We start from the raw sequence: 17,290 nt of genomic DNA on the forward strand, positions 1-17,290 counted from the left end.
GCTTCCAATGCAGTGGGTGCAGGTTTGATTCCTGGTCAGAGAACTAAGATACCACATGCCCTGCAGCAAGGCCAAAAAAAAAAAAAACGAGAACCATACAATAATACACTTCCATTTATCCTTTCCTTGCCTAAGTACTATTCTTGTCACACATTTTACTTCTGTGTATGTCATAAAGCTCACAAATATGTCATTATTTTTGCTTTAAGCAGTCGATCATCTTCTGAAGAGATTTAATTATTAAAGGGAAAAAAGTCTTATATTTGTCTCTGTATTTATTTTCCTTAAATTTCATTCCTTGTACAAATCTGGATTTCCACGTGCTCTAGTCTCCTTGGGATTACAGGCCTTCCTTTAACATTTGTGGTGAAGCTCTGTTGGTAATTAATTCTTTCACCTTTTTTAGGGATGAATAAGTATTTTACCTTTGCTTTTGAAATTTATTTCTGGTGGGTAAATTGTAGATTGACGGTTAAAAAATTTTTTTTAATACTTTAAAGAAGTTACCCGTACTCTCTTCTGACTTGCATTTTTTCCACTAACAAGTCTGCTGTAATTCTTATTCTTATTACAGAATAAGAATAATGTATTGTTTTTCTCTTTCTGGTTTTTAGATTTTTCCTTTATCACTAGATTTCAGTAATTTGATTATTGTGTGACTTTATGTAGTTTTCTTCGTGATTCTTATGCTTTGGGTTCACTGAGCTTCTTAGATCTATGAGTGTTCACTATTTATCAAATTTGGGAAATTTTCAGCCAGTATTCTTTCAAAAAAATTTTAGCTATCTCAATGCAATGCACAACAGTTAATCTACAAGCAAAGTCAAGGATGGATAATGCTCATGATTACAATGCATTTACTTTGCACACAAGTCATGTCACTCAGACTGATGCAACAACAGGTGACTCATTACTGTGAACCGCAAATCATAATTGCCAACATCAGTTATCAGGGGAAAAAACAGTGACAGTGACTAAAGAAGGCAAATAATCTATGCTGTATTCATTTGATATTAAAAAGAGTGTTGCTTTCAGGGGCTTCCCTGGTGGCACAGTGGTTAAGAATCTGCCTGCCAACGCAGGGGACACGGGTTTGAGCCCTGGTCCAGGAAGATCCCACATGCTGCGTGCCTGTGTGCCACAACTATTGAAGCCTGCGTGCCTAGAGCCCGTGCTCCGCAATGAAGAGCCACCGCAATGAGAAGCCCGCACACCGCACACCGCAAAGAAGAGTAGCCCCCGCTCACCGCAACTAGGGAAAGCCCCTGCGTAGCAACAAAGACCCAACGCAGCCATAAATAAATAAAAGCTAATAAGAAGCAAGTAATAAACAAAATTAAAAAAAAAAAAAAAGAGTGTTGCTTTCAGACCTAGTTTTTGGGCTGCTGCACTGGTTTTACAGTTTTCCTCCAACCTTCTGTACCCATTATAGAAAACTGGAGATTTCTGCATCATGAAAAGGGGTTTCCTGGGACACATGAATGTCATTACTAAAACCAGGCTCATCCCAGACAAACTGGGATGATTTATTACCCTAGGGCCAACCTTCTTGAAGCCTGACTGGAGAGCACCAAAGCTGTCAAAGCACGTTTTCACCCACCTCCCCAAAAGAGAGCTGATTCAGCTAAGGAGAGCACTTGGATATGGACGCCATGAGTCAGAGCCTCACAGGCAAAGGAGGAGCTCAGTGAAAGAACCCAGCAGGGGAAAGAGAGAGAGAAGCACCTGTATTAAAAATTGGAATCAATGTAGGGGTTTCCACTGTGATTCTGAAAATCAACTACATGATGGCCCTTTCAGTGGAATTTATTACTGCAATGATGGAAAACTGACAATATCAATTCTATTCCCCAGTAGACATGTAGCCTTCACATACTTCTTGCAAAAAAAAAAAAAAAGGTAAAAATAAATAATTTTAAAAGAAATGAAAAGAATCCATATTTTTCAACAAGTGAGAGACAGGATTCGAATGGACAGATCAGAAAGTATCCAGAAGTTTGAGCCGTATTTCCACCAATCCCAGACATACATACTGTTATGGGTAACCAGACTATGCAATGTGAAAAAAGAGAGGGCAAAGACTATAACAAAAATAGTCTGCCAAAATTTACTGTTTCAGATAGCCAAAACCTGGTAGAAACTCAATGTACTGAAATGTCTGTAGTTTTACTTTAGCTAAAAATAAGCATATTACAAATTGATGGCTAGTGGGAAGTTGCTGCATAGCACAGGGAGATCAGCTGGGTGCTTTGTGATGACATAGAGGGGTGGGATAGGGAGGGTGGTTGGGAGGCTCAAGAGGGAGGGGATATGGGGATATATGTATACGTATAGCTGATTCACTTTGTTGTACAGCAGAAACTAACAGAACACTGTAAAGCAGTTATACTCCAATAAAGATGTATAAAAAAATAAGCATATTACAGAGACTGATGAAGAGTAAAAAGATGGAGTTATTGATTTTCAGACCCAGGTCAACTGTGATGAAGACATTTCTAGTAGACCATGGAAGTTCAGAAGACATAGAGAATGGAGAGACAGAAAAAATAACTTGGCACACAAGTATGAGTAATTACTAGCTCTCTGCTACTACAATTAGCAAAGTGAAGCATACTGTGAATTCCTGGAAGTGGTCTCAGTAAGCTCCATAGAGAAATTTATTTTGACTATCTTTTGAAAGTTATGAGACTGTGAATCTAGGCATCAAAATGGTAACATTGCTTATGGCAAACAGATGATTAGATCATAAATTACATGTGATGTGTATTCAACTGAATATGAGGTTAAAGGTAAAACTGGCTCTTTCACACTGACCCGGCTGTGGATGAGAGGAAGTGAGAGGAAGGAAGGAAGCGAGGGAGGGGGAAAATGTTTAAAAAATTGTTCAACATGGTTTATATGAGATAGACTATGAAAACAAAGCTTTTGAATAATCTAAAATACAAAGGCCATATAGAAAAATGTAGAGAAAAAACTGGGAGTGAAGAAACTTTCCAAGTGTCAATTCTGAAGTAGCAAAAAAGGTTGGACAATTTTGGAGATGTGTTGGATAAAAGGAGAGGCTTGGGGAGGGGGTAATAAGTGCTCTAATTCAACTGGAGCTCTCTAAGCCCATCCAACCTTGGGGCCAGGCAAGCCCACTCCATGGAAGATGTTCATGTCCTCCAAAACTGAAGAAAAAGAACTAGGCTAAAGCCAGAGAGAGGTTTGCCCCAAACTACCCAGAAATCAAACTTCGGAAAGATGCAACAGAAACTATGCTTTGAGTAAAAGGATCAGTCCCAGAACAACTATTACAACTTTTAAAGCGTTTTGAGTCTTTCATTATATTGCAGAACATTTTCTCTCCCTATAGAAATAAGTGTGATAGGGAAACCACATGGCTATTTACCCCATCACTATTCTAAAATATGTGTTTTGCTTAATATGAATTATTTGGCCAAACTGGACAAATTAAACATATGAAGTCTTCCTCAATGGATGATAAGTGCCAATGCTAAGCCATGTTCTCCTGGATGACTGTTGAGGGTGACTTCACCTATTTTCTAGCTGTCACTCTGGATAACCAAGTCAGCACTGTGAAGTATAAGGGTCCATAGCAGGTATATTAGATTGAAGAGGATGTGGGATTAGGACAACGCAGCAGCATTTTGAGCACAGATTTACTTAGATCATGGAAAGAAGGAAGCCCCAACTGGCAGCTGCTGTTGAACACAAATATTACCAACATTGTATTTCAACTCAGAATTGCCCTTGCCTGAGACAGACACCACGGCAGAGAAGGGACTGCAAGACTGCAAGTTTGTGTGTTCAGAATCCCCATCTCAGTTCTGTTACTAGGACTAAATTGGTCCCTGAATGTCTTTAGACCTCAGTTTCCTCACAGGGAAAATGAGGGATTGGGTTCAACATGTAATTCAACACAACATTAATCAAGTGCTTCCTATGTTTCAGGAATTTTACTGGAAGAATAAATTGTTAGGATTCTTACCATTTGGGGCTCCTGTTACAATTTTATGATTCTGTAACAAGAAAACGGACTGTTGTTTACACCTTTATTTAGTGTCTGGGTGGAGAAACCACAAATCCAGTTCCGCATCCATGCTAACATTTTTTGGTTTCCATGCTCGGGATGCCAAATGTAGAGGAAGTGGTCCAGGATGGGAAAAGGCGATGTCATGTGAAACAACTGGACCAAATCATGAGAGAGGAAGCAGGCCCCTCTTGAGATAAGGGGTTTTTTGCCCTTCCTCATCCACCCCTTACCCTCTCAGCATTCTCAGGTGATCCTTCCTGGTGGGTCTGCTCAAGCAAAGGAGAAGGCAGGGACCCAGCAAGGAGGTCAGAGTCTGTGGAGAACTGTGGCTCAGCAGAACATCTATTAAATGATGTTTGCTTTGCAGCTGATCCACCATTCTCCTTAAAGAGGGATCCTCACCTTATGTCTGATTAACTGATATGCATGGAAAGTATAACTAGAAAAAAATTATTGACTATTTTTTCTACAATTTTTTTTCAGAGTATTATACATTCTTATTATGGATAATAGGGAGGATCAGAAATATATGGAGAGTGAAATAAATATCAGCCATGGATATAAAAAGAAAACTCTGATTCATTCCAACTTATGTATTTTTTCAAATTATATATTAACTTTATAAAATATGGACATTTATACATTTTAAACTTAATATTTTCTTAAGTATTTTTTCATGAAATTCAATGCTTTTAGAGATTCATAATTCATATTATCATTTAATATCTCTGATCATTTTTAAAGTAAGAAATTTCAACTTTATTTAATCAGATATTTCCCCAAATCTCCCCTAATTAACATCTGGGGAAAGTGTTCTCCAGGAGAATGTTTGAGAAAGTTTAAATTATCTCTAAGTTATCCCCTTATTCAAATATGGGTTATATCTATACTTTTGGCTTCTTTTTAATTAACTTATTTTGGTAGTTTGTTTTTCTTTTGCTGCTGTGTGCACAGTGGTGTCCCACACTTCACTGCTGGACATCTCATCTGCTCCATTATGGGAACCAGGTTACTCAGGGCCCCTATATAAATCCTAACTGAAGCCAAACTAAGGGAGGCTGAAGGACTAGGGTCCATGTGGTAATCTACTCTGTTGGGCAAATAGCATTTTTTCCACAATAGCAAGACTGAGAATAACATGCCATTCAGTACCAAGATAAAACCAAGATTCCCAACTGAAGAAGTGCTACCAAAAAATGACCCTTCATATTCCTGCTTTCCAAGCCTTCAGTCTCTGTCACCTACATATCATTTAACTCTTTTAGATAACCGTTTTACTCTTCCAAGTCACCATCTTACTCCACCCGGTCCCAACAATGGACAAACTCAAATGACAGTCATCACATTGCCCCAGCCCACTTACTTTTAGATCTTCTTTGCACTGCAATGAAGAAAACAACCACGGAAATGCAGACCACAGCTAAAATAATACTCAAAGTTATCCATATATTATTTCTGTCATGAAGGAAAATATAGACATCAATTACGACAAGTGGCAATGTGTGTCAGTACATACTTAATTTCTCAAAAGAGCCAGCTATCTAGTTCATGCTGACCTTAAAGCATCTTACATTTTCTGTCTTTTTTTTTTTTTGTAACATTTAAATTCTTCTCTACTGTAGCCCCTGTCTACACTAGATGGGATGGGTCAGTCCTAATCTGATCACTCCACACACACATGCCTCCACCATTTTTTTTGCCTCCACCATTTTCAAATCGACCAGTAAAATAATACAAATAACTTCCCTGGTGTCTTACAGACAAAACAATAATTTCAATGATTTTAATATAATTCAACTATTTACTGTGCCATTGCATAAATATTATGAATAAAAGAAGTGCTTATGTAAGGATAAAGGAAAGCTTCAACTTCACTGTGCTTCCTGTCAATTTACGGCGAGGGGGAAGGGTAAGCTGTGACAAAGTGAGAGAGTGGCATGGACATATATACACTACCAAATGTAAAACAGATAGCTAGTGGGAAGCAGCCGCATGGCACAGGGAGATCAGCTCAGTGCTCTGTGACCACCTAGAGGGGTGGGATAGGGAGGGTGGGAGGGAGGGAGACGTAAGAGGGAAGAGATATGGGAACATATGTATATGTATAACTGATTCACTTTGTTATAAAGCAGAAACTAACACACCATTGTAAAGCAATTAAACTCCAATAAAGATGTTAAAAAAAATGAGACTCTGGTAAGAAACCCAAGCTCAAGAAAGAATATTGTGAATTTTGAATTTCATTTCACACCTCACTTAGCAAAGATATGCTAGCAACTCTAGTCCAAGTAGGAGACTTTGAATAGAATAGTTCAATTTGGTATTGGAAGGTTGCCTAAAAAAGTACAGTTCAGGGACTCAAAATCATTTTCCTTGCTATTAGAAATTCAACAATACACAAGAAACACCGCTTTTAAAACACTACTCAAGGCCAATGAGATGTAATAATATAGAAACTAACCTGACAACAGAAATAGTTATTTCCTTCTTCTCGTTGAGCCTGGGGTTGAGGACCAAAGAGGTCATGGCTACCAGGACTGAAGACTCAGTGGAGAACAGGCTGTTTCCACCTGCTCTGTTGTTTTCAGAGTGCGGCTTTAAATTCTGTCCTTAGGGATCTCCCCAGCTTGCCTCAGGCTCTGGGTACCAGCCTGCAGCCTGACACACCAGATGGACCACTCTGGCATCACTGTTCTTGATGAGAGGGTGTGGGGAACTTCCTAATCCTGTGAACTGTGAAGGGGACAAGGAGCTCAATTAAGAGAGCAACAACCAAAAATTGTTTTGATCCTAGGTTTTAGTACATTTAACCAAACAGAATGATTGCTCATCCCTTGTGTAACTTAGGTAGTAAGAATATTCTGTGAACAATTTCCTCAGAATGAATGATTATCCTAAGAGATCAAAGGTAGCAGAAAAAGGGACGAACAAGAAATCTTGAAGGAATGAGATATTAACAAATAGTCAAGCAAAGAAGGTAATAATGAGAAGTCGAGTGTTAGGATTTATGGTAATCTCAGAGGCTTGCTGAAGGACACAGTTCTGATTAAGTCATTACACTACCACAAATGTTCAACCGTCAAAACAGATTCACAGCAATCACATGCTGTACCTAGCACCAAACTTTACTATGATTAGTGATAGACACAAAAAGCAAGAACAGAGACAGCGACATCCACTTCTGAAATGGTCTAAAACCATCTGACGTACTTCTCAAAAAAGTCATTTTTCCACCCTGGGATGTATTTTGGTTTTACATTAAGAGATGAGTGCTAACAATATGTGTAACACATGTGATTTAAAAGTTAGAGCCTGAGGAAGCCACTTTAGATTCTTAGCTTTTACATTCCATCAATCACACAGGTAGGGAACCTACATGACTGACTTTCGCTCTCTAGTGCCCTCTCTAGTGCCCTATAAACCATAAATTCCAGTTTTATGTACAATAAGCAATGTAGAAAGATCAAGTATCCAGAGAGGCTGTTAACTCCTCCTTTCCCAGTTATGAGTGGGTGAATCAATGCTGTAGCCTTCCTTTTTGGGGATGTGCATGAGTTGCAGTCCTGGGAGTGGCAGGAGATTGAATCTGCATATGGAGGACGATTATCTACTCCCTAGACACCCTACTGTACATTGTGGACCCTGGGCCCTCTCAGGACTCCTGATGGAAGATATTGACAGATTTCTGAGCATCCATGAGATGGGCCTTGAGCTCCAATGAAAGTGCCTCTGGCCCTCTACTCTCTTACCTTTCTCCTGGGCTCAGAATTATTCAAGTTAGCACTTCTTTTTATACATCTTCCAGGTCTCCATCTCTGACTCACACTGAGGCCTATAATGCTAAACATATAATACTAAGAAAAAAGCAAGGCTACAGGCAACAGAAGAGAGTGTGAAAAAGGAATGAATACACTGGAGACACTAAACTGGTCCTTGGGATGCTCCTGGAAATGTAGTAGGGCTGCCCACTAGACAGTGCCCAGTGGTTTGGGAGACTACAAGGTAATAGACATTTCTGGATCTCAACACAATTTTTAAAGCACACAACACACAGAAGCACCATTCATGGTTGATATATTTGGCGAAATCAGGGAACAATGCTGTATTCTGTGTCTGGAGTGATATTTTGGAAACTAATAAAAGCAACTGAGGGAAAACAAATTGACCACTATACTTAGCTACTATTAGAATCCAGATGCTAGTAGCAAATTTGAGCTTTAGACTGTAAACATGGAAATATTTGGAGGCGGCTGTTAGACTTTGATATGATTTTTTGGACTAGAGGTTCAGGGCATTGTTTATTGTCAATGTCAAGATGATTGCTGCTGATATACCAAGGGTAGATCAGCAGCAGCAGCATTTATTGTGCACTTACTATGTACTATGAAATGTACTAATTTCTTTGCATGCATTCTTATTTAAATTACATAATATCTCAATGAAGTAGGTAGTAGAGTTGACCCTTGAACAACACAGGTTTGAACTCTGTGGGTCCACCTACATGCAGATTTTTTCCAATGATTTTTGTATTTTCATTTTACAGATCTTCATACTAAGTGTGGGGAAAAGTATATTCGATTAGAGATCATAATATGTGAAATCAAGAGAACCAGGGTTTGAGTTCTGATTCTGTTCACACTGGTTCAGCTTTCTGCCCTTGGGTGAGTCATTTATCAATTCCTTTGAGAGACAGCAGTACCCAATTTTCAAGGGCAGTGTTGGGGAGTGAGGGGTTGGTGCCTCAACCCTCACGTTATTCAAGGGTCAGCTGTATTTTTCTCACATTTGTTTAAATAATGGAAAAATGTTAAAGGTCAAGTAACTTGCATAAAAGTGTATTTCTAAAATATAGTAGAGCATGAACTTCTTCCCAATTTCTTTTTTATTCTTTGTTACAAAATAAGGAATGAATATTATCTTCTCAGAGGTGACTTCCTGTGAGTTTATTTGTGCTCCATCAGTAAGGTATAAAATCTCACCTTGAAATGATAAATAACATAATCTTAGAGGATTTCATCCCTGGAATTATACATTTTAGGCCAGTGTCCAGTTGTTCAACCCTACTAAAATCCTCTGTGCTGACAGGAAAGAGATGATGTGTTACTTCCTCCTACATTCTCTCAGGCCTTCTGCAGTGTTGTTGGGATAACATTTATTGATTGCAATCGTCAGTTAATAAAATTTAAGAAATGTACCAGTAAGTCACTTTGATATAAATATTTGATACTGAATTTATGAAAATATTTGTGGAGAGATTAAATTATAGACATCTGAGAATAGTAAACTTGAGACAGAGAGATGAATATAACATTTCACTGGTCTCATACAATGAGTTTATGGGGTTCTTACCATGATTCAAGGGGAGGAGGGATGTGCTACAAGAAAATTGCATAGAATGGAGATATACTGCACAAAATCACCAGGAGGAGGTGGAATTCCATTTTCTCTTGCCAGTTCTCCTTGTATGTGAGCAGAGTGGTCATGTGAGAAATGACAGGTCTTATCCTAGAACTCAGCCACACAGACTCCTATCCCAGAGACTCATCTGCCACATACACTTAAAGTACCATTACTGTGACAGGATAAATGCTCAAAGCTGCATCTGTACTGCTCTTCATCAGAAGGGTGTATCTTGCAGCCTCAGAGCAACAATCCCCATGGTGTTCCCTGATGATCAGACATTTAAAAAAACTGTCTTAGCTAAGGGGTGATCTTGAGTCCACTCACTCCATGTATTGGGCATCCACTTAGGGGGAGGGTCTGAGGTGACAGGGGAGCACAGCCTTGTGCCCCATCAGGGCAATGATTGGCTCGTTGGCTCCAGCACTGAGAACTTCCCTGGGAAAAAGGAGCTTTGCAAAAAAACACAAACAAACAAAAACTGTCTAAGTGAATCCTAACTGAGCCAAAGAAAGGAGGAGTCAGAACTCTCAGAACTTTTTGGACTCATTATAATTGGCAAGGATATCACTTGCTATTTCCAGAAAACTGCCCCATGTTAACCATTTTTCAAGCTCCTTTTGTATTAGCTAGAGCTTAGAAAACCTTTGTGGATTTTGAATCCACACCTACATAACTCCAAACATTCAGTCAGGCTGGAGTGAACCCTAGTTATAACTACAAGAAACACTAAAGTTTCAGAACAATATTTCTAGATGATAATCAAAATTTGACAATAATTTAAAAACAGAAATTACTCTGTATTATGATTCATTTAGCTCTTATCTATGAATAAGATATTTTATTGATGGAGTCATGATACTTAGCTTAAGAAAAACCCACATATTCTGGAATTCTACTTTCAGAATCCCAAAGAACTTATCTTACTCTGGAGACACTTGCAGCTTAAGGATTTATCTGGACTTTCTCTACAGACTTTGCAATTTGAATCAGATGCCAAACTAATTCTCTTATAATCCCCTCTCTGACAGTATGCGCATCAATGTCTCAAGAGCCACCCTCTCAGGCCAACAATAGCAGGTCTGATTCATGGAGCTTTCTAGTCAACAAAGAGGGCAGATACCATGAACATAAATAAGTAATTATACAGGTGAATTAACCTGCCATAATTAGTGGGTGATTCAGTCCCTTCACAGTTGCTGCTGGTTTATTATAGAATCCATCTCTGTCCTCCCAATATCAACAGATGCTCACAGACTCTTAGATCACTGTCTCTGAGCTCTCAGATCACCCTTTCTCCCAAGTGCTGCCTCCTTAGCTATATGGAATCCCAGGTCAAGTTCTCTGCTCTGACAAAATATATGTTAAATCACACTTAATAACCTGAAGAGCCTCAGCTACCAAAATCTCCATGTTCTCATGCTCAGATGCAAGAGACATTATTTATTCAAATTATTTGGCAAATTATTATTTATTGGACGTACAGCTATAGACTAAAGTTTGTGTCCCCTCAAAATTCTTATATTGAAAACTAGCCCCTAATATGATGGTATTTAGAGGTGGGGCTGTTGGGAGGTGACTAGTCATAAGGGTGGTGTCCTCATGAATGGAATTAGTGCCCTTATAAAAGATACCCCAGAGAGCTCCTTCACATTTTCTGCCTTGTGAGGACACAGTGAGAAGACCACCACCTGTGAAACTCTTAAGAAGAGGGCTCTCACCAGAAATTGAATCTGCCAGTGTGTTGATCCTGGACTTCCCAACCTCTAGAACAGTGAGGATAAATTTGTTTTTAAGTCAGTCAGTCTATGGTATTTTTGTTATAGCAGCCCAACAGACTAAGACCTCTACTATGTGGCAATCATGTTCCAAGCCTTAGGGACAGAGCGTGCATTGCCACGAACAGTAAGGAGGCCAGTGTGGCTGGAGCACTGGGAGCAAATGTGGTTAATCATGTCTATATTCCTGTTTCTTTCCCTTCAAATAATGCAAGTCACTGTTAATATTCCTTCAAGTACAGCTGAAGTGTGACTCCAGCACACTCTCTGTCCTCTTGCCTGGACTCCTGTACAATTTAAGTGTTTTCACTAGAAGTCTGTGGACTCACTATAACAGATTTTCCCTTTCGAAACTGAGACTTGATGCCAACTCAAGGACTTTTAAAATTAAGTTCCCTCTGTCTGTACCACTTTTCTCCATGCAGGGCTCACTCCTTCACAATCTTCAGTATCTGAAAGTCATTATAGCAAATATTTTTATAATGAAAGTCCAGATAACAAGAGATCCCTATATTTGTGGTGTGCGCCCCCAGTGGTAGCCCCAGGATAGCGAACATACTGCCAGTTTGAAACTTTTATCTTAGTCCCTTTTATTTGCCAGACATTTTTTCTGTCTTTTACAGATTCTTCTGCTAATGCTATGAGAAAGGTGAGTACTATCATCCTCATTTATAGTTGACAAAATTGAGACAGAGGGAGGCTAACAGATTTGCTTAGTGTCTTCTTGGCAAAGAGTGGAAGAACAAGAATTCTGACCCTAGCTCTCAGCATACAGATTTAACTAAATCAATAACTGTATAGGAAAAACAACCAAACCAAACTAACCAACCAAGCCAAACCAACAAACAAAAGCACCTAGAATTCTAATATTTCATCACCATTAAATGAAAATAACTGATTCTGGGGTTATTGAGTAGAGACAATGTGGCTTCCATCATGAGTTGGGTGGAGCCAACCATGTCACTCACTATCACTCACTTACCCTGCCTCCTCCTGGATGCCACTTCAGAATATTGTGTCATTTTCATCCTAAGTAGTAGAACTTCCATCTAACACACACACACACACACACACACACACACACACACACACGGTAAACACTTATTTTGCATAGATAGAAGAAAGAAGTTGAACAAACTCAATATATTTCTCTTCTGCTGAGCTTGGATTTTCTTGGATATAGATAAATAGTGCTTAAATAATATTCCAAAAATGTTCAGAGCTTTGGAGATGGAATGGAGCAACTCTGTTGCTGTTTGCTTTTTGTCTCTAAGCTGAGAGACACCAGCAAAGGGTGTAAGTGTAAACAATATGGGGAGGGATTGTTTGGTTCCTCTCAGCCCATCAGATGCTTTTCCATACTTTAAAGGCACATTTTAGCCAACATTTCACCTTCTACCCAGTACTAAAATCAGGCCTTCAAATGGATATCGAGGTCCAACCAATGATTCAAATGTAATGTGAAAAATGTATTTAAATACAAATAATAAACATTCATTGTAGAAAAAAGGGAAATAAAAACAAGAATAAAGAAAGCAAAATAATAAATAAAGGGAATTTAGAAACAAAGTGAGAGAGATGAAGTATTGCAGCCAGAGGAACATGATACAAGCAAATGCCCAGAAGTGGATACGTGTAGATGTTTTGAGGTCAGGGCACAAAACAACTGGGGAGTGTTGTAGGACACTTGCATCACAAAGGTAATTAGATGTGTCAGTTCACAGAGAACACTGAGTGTCAATAACAAAAGTTTTCAATTTACCATGAAGTCCTTAGGGAAATAATTTTTGAAGAAGAATTATTTGCACAAACTTGTCAGTGACTTCATTTTTTACGTTTAATGAAACTATATGTTCACATTTCCACTTTGGTTATCTAATTAATTCACCAAGTCAGTAATGCAATAATGCAATAATGTAACAGAAAATCCATTACAAGTAGACTGTAAGGAATTGAGAAATTATAAAAGCAAACGAAAACAAAAAAAAAATGTGTCCAAGAGCAGCTGTCCCTCCCTGTTTCCTCAAGTTTCAGTATTGTTTAAATAGTGCCTTTTTTTGAAGCAAGTGAGGTAATAAAGTAATAATAATACTTTACAGAGTTTGTAATGAAAGGACAAGACACTTCATTAGCTGGAACCTGGTCTAAATTTTTGTCTTATAGAGTGAAACCTCATTAAAATGTTTTATAATTGACTGTGCTTCAGTGGAGAAAGTACTTGGATTTCTATAGGAAATGATTTCATTTTAGTAGCTTGAAACATCATCCACTGGAAATCAAAATTAAAGTTTCCTAATTTACAAACTACTTTACAAATTATTCATAGAGGTTATCTACCTAAATACACATTGCTCATTTGGTACTAACTCCCCTGCCCACAACCAGATTCTCTGAGAAGATAAAGAACAAAAGCTAGACAAGGGAATACTCTTGGGAAGACCCCCCCAGAGCCAAACTGAACCACCAGGCAGCTGCAAAGTTGTTGCTGGGTGTGACATGCTGGGAATGATCCATGCAGGCAGCCTGAGGGTTAGACAAATGAGAGATAGATAGGGAGATGGAGATGGCAGGACGGCATGGATAAGAGAAAATAATTGTTTCAACATTGAAAAATTGGTGTCTCCAAGAAGTTTTGTGATACAAATAACAGAAGAGGGATGCTGATTTTAATAAAGCTGTGGTGGTATCCATACTTACACTATTTTAAATATTTTCAAAATAGATGATTAAAGTCATGACTAGGTGAGATATGGCTTACCAGCAACAATAGGGATTTGTATCTGTGTCTATATAAAGTGTTCCAAAACACAATTTTACTTTCTGAATATCTTTTCTATGCCAAATACCACAGGCTTTTCAAATAACTATGAAAAATTTGCACTGTTGTCATTCCCGTCTCAGTGTGAATGGCAGGAAATTCAGTTTTGTTTTGCTTGAGTGAATTTTTATCAAACTATAAGCAACACTAAGAGACCGCATGATCCCGTAGTCAGCCAAGGAAGCTCCAGTTAGCCTGGGTTATGATATACATCAGTGTAACTTTCTGGTTGTCCAAGGCCGAAATCAGTTGCAGTTGCAGGGTGGTCAGTGAAAGAAGATCCATTCCATTGTCTAGGATCTTAAGGGAGAAATATAAGAGATTGGAGGAAGGTGTAATTAAAACTATAAATATGGGTCCACTCTGTCACATTATAGACTAGATCCTCTCCATAGTGATAGGACTGTCTGAAGGAAAGGAGGGAATGCTGAGAAAGAACTTCAAACGGATTGTCCTTGAGGCTCAGTGAATAGGAAACCATGGTCAACTGAGTATCTACATCCCTTCCTTCCCAGTGACCTGAGTCCAAACAAAAATTCAACAGACTTTCTTGGGACCCTCACCTCCCAGTAGTGACCACCATCAGTAAACATCTCTTCACCCAATGTACATATCAGAGTTTCAAAGTGTTTCCTGTTCTCTGAAGGATGATGCTTTTTGAAACTGGAGAAAACCAGTTTCCTATAACTAAGTATAACAAAGTAGGGATCCAAAGTCACCACATTTTGAAAAGGAAGGTCATTTAATGTACTTTTACTTCCATCCATGCAAAGGTAACAGCTACACAGAAAGTTCTCTCATCATAAATGAGTAAACTGAATAAAATTTATGAGACAGCTACTTTCAGACAATGGACAACAGGTAATAGAGGACTGGGATCTTTGAGGAAGGGAAACATAAGCTGAGCCCTAAAGTCACCCCAGCTTTCTATCTCCTCGCCATCCATTATTTTTATGCAAATGAAAACACCATAATCTTACACTCAGGGATCACCACAAAGGTTGACACCTTATTATATGTCTTGGTGGATCTTCTTCTACACATGTACGTATACCTGTAAGTGTTGGTTTTTAACCAAAGTGAGAACATAGTGTCTCTGCTGTTTTGTAAATTGTATCCTGGTCGATAATATCGCCTCTGTGTTTCAGTAATTTAAAAAATTTCTCTCGTGATCTTGAAATGTCTTTACACTTATGTCCCTTCCTATTCCAGGATCATACTTTAATCATACTCTTAATCTAGCATAGTCCCTTTCTTCTGTTTCTGACTTACTGAACAGATTGGGTCAATTTTCTTATACTGATACCTGGCGATTTCCAGGCACCCGCACAAAAAGTGGGAATCAATAGATACCCTGCCATTCTTACTGAATTGAGTCCAAAACTCTTTAAGGGAATAAAACAAAACCTGTCACCCAATAATGTAAAAATCACACATCCAGCATCCAATTAAATTAAGTAGACATGGGAAGGAGTAGGAAAATGTGACTGGTAACCAGGAGAGACAAACAAAGAAGAAAAAGCAATGACGGAATGAGTAGAAAAGGACTTTACACATATGTTCAAGCATTTAAAAAATAAACATAATGAGATAAATGGACAGTATAAAGAAGAATGAAATGGAACTTCTAGAAGTGAAAATCACAATATCGGAAATTATGTCACTGAATGGAACTAAAAGCAGATCTAACTCTAAGGAGGAAAAAAAATCAGTGAAATTGTAGGTGTAATAACAGACATTTGGCAAAATAAAAGATTTTAAAACAAATTTACAGAATGATCAGTCTCAGGACCTGTGGGATATATCAAGCAGTCTAACATACATGTAACTGGAGTCTCAGGAGAGGACAAAAAAGAAAAAATAATTGTTGAAAATATTTAAAACAAGTTGAAAACCATAATAAAATTCTATACAAGAGATAAAAAGAAATTCTAAAGCATCCAAAGGAAAAAGAGAAATTACATAGAGAAGTAAGATAAGAATCACTGCAAACTTACGGTCACAAACAATGAAGGTCAATAGAGAGACAGTTTTAAAGGGTTAAAATGGAAAAATTTCTACCTAAAATTCTATACCTAGCAAAAAATGTTGCAAAACACTTAGATTCACTTTCAAATTAGTTCTTTCAAGCTCAAACATTTTTAGGATCCAACTGAAAATGTGTACGACCATGCTGAAGTAAGGGAGGCACTCCAAGATCAGCAAGTGGGTCTGACCTGAGGTCCTTTCAAATTACTGCCCCTGCATTGAGTCTTGGAGCATGTAAGATTTTGTGTGAACCCTATAAGATTGGAGTCTCTGTTTCCTACAGTCCTCTGGCTCTCCCATACACAAGCCCCACTGGTTTTCAAAGCCAGATATTCTGGGGGCCTTCCTTCCCATGCAAGACCCCTGGACCAAGGAACATGATGTAGGGCTCAGACCCTTTGCTCCTTGAGGAGAACCTCAGCAATTGTGATTCTCCCCCTGTTTGTGGGTCCCCCAACTTGAGAGTGTGGGTTTCGACTATACCGTATCTTTGCCCCTCCTACCTATCACTTCACTGTGATTCCTTCTTTATATCTTTAGCTGCAGAAAATCTTTTCTGATAGTCTTCAGGTCATTTTCATCAACAGTTGTTCTGTAAGTAGTTGTAATTTTGGTATGCGCATAGGGGGTGAGCTCAGGGTCTTCCTACTCCCCCATATTGGCCACCTCAGCTATTATTTCTTTAAATAAACTATGTGCTCCCTTCTCCTCTCTTTTCCTTCTGGGATACCTATTACCCTAACGTTGCTATTCCTAAAAAAGGTGGATAGCTCTTGTAGACTTTCCTCACTTTACAAAATATTCTCTTTTCTCTTCCACTTATATCATTTCTATATTTCTATCTTCAAGCTCTCTAATTCTCTCTTCCATATGGTCTGCTCTATTTCCAATGCTTTCTAATGCACTCTTTGTCTCATTTATTGAGTTCTTCAGCTCCAGGATTTCTATTTGGTTCTTTTTAGAATTTCAATCTCTTTGGTAAAGTATTTCTTATGCTCATTAACTTTATTCCTGAGCTTACTGAACTGCCTTTCTGAGTTTTCTTGTAGCTTGTTGAGTTTCTTTATGACACCTATTTTGAATCCTCTGTTCGATCATAATATTTCATGACCTTAAGTTTGGTTTCTGTAGAAGTGTCATTACCTTTTTGTGGTATAGTGTTATTATTACTGTTGTTACTGTACTGCTTGATGAGTTGTTCCTCTGCCAGTGCGTTGAAGTAGCCAACTT

At 38.4% G+C, this 17,290-nt stretch overlaps 1 protein-coding gene across 1 annotated transcript in view; it reads right to left on the reverse strand.

Annotated features, from left to right (window-relative positions):
• ZNF300 (zinc finger protein 300) overlaps positions 1–17,290 on the reverse strand; it is a 174,608-nt gene that overhangs the window by 12,483 nt on the left and 144,835 nt on the right. The window contains exons 19-20 of the mRNA XM_067730235.1: positions 6,498–6,769; positions 5,400–5,491 (exon numbers count right to left, since the gene is read on the reverse strand). The gene's annotated coding sequence lies outside the window, so the exon portion shown is untranslated. The remainder of the gene's footprint in view (positions 1–5,399; positions 5,492–6,497; positions 6,770–17,290) is intronic.

The sequence above is a fragment of the Pseudorca crassidens genome, chromosome 3 (genome assembly GCF_039906515.1).
Source record: "Pseudorca crassidens isolate mPseCra1 chromosome 3, mPseCra1.hap1, whole genome shotgun sequence".
In the NCBI taxonomy this organism is placed as follows: domain Eukaryota; kingdom Metazoa; phylum Chordata; class Mammalia; order Artiodactyla; family Delphinidae; genus Pseudorca; species Pseudorca crassidens.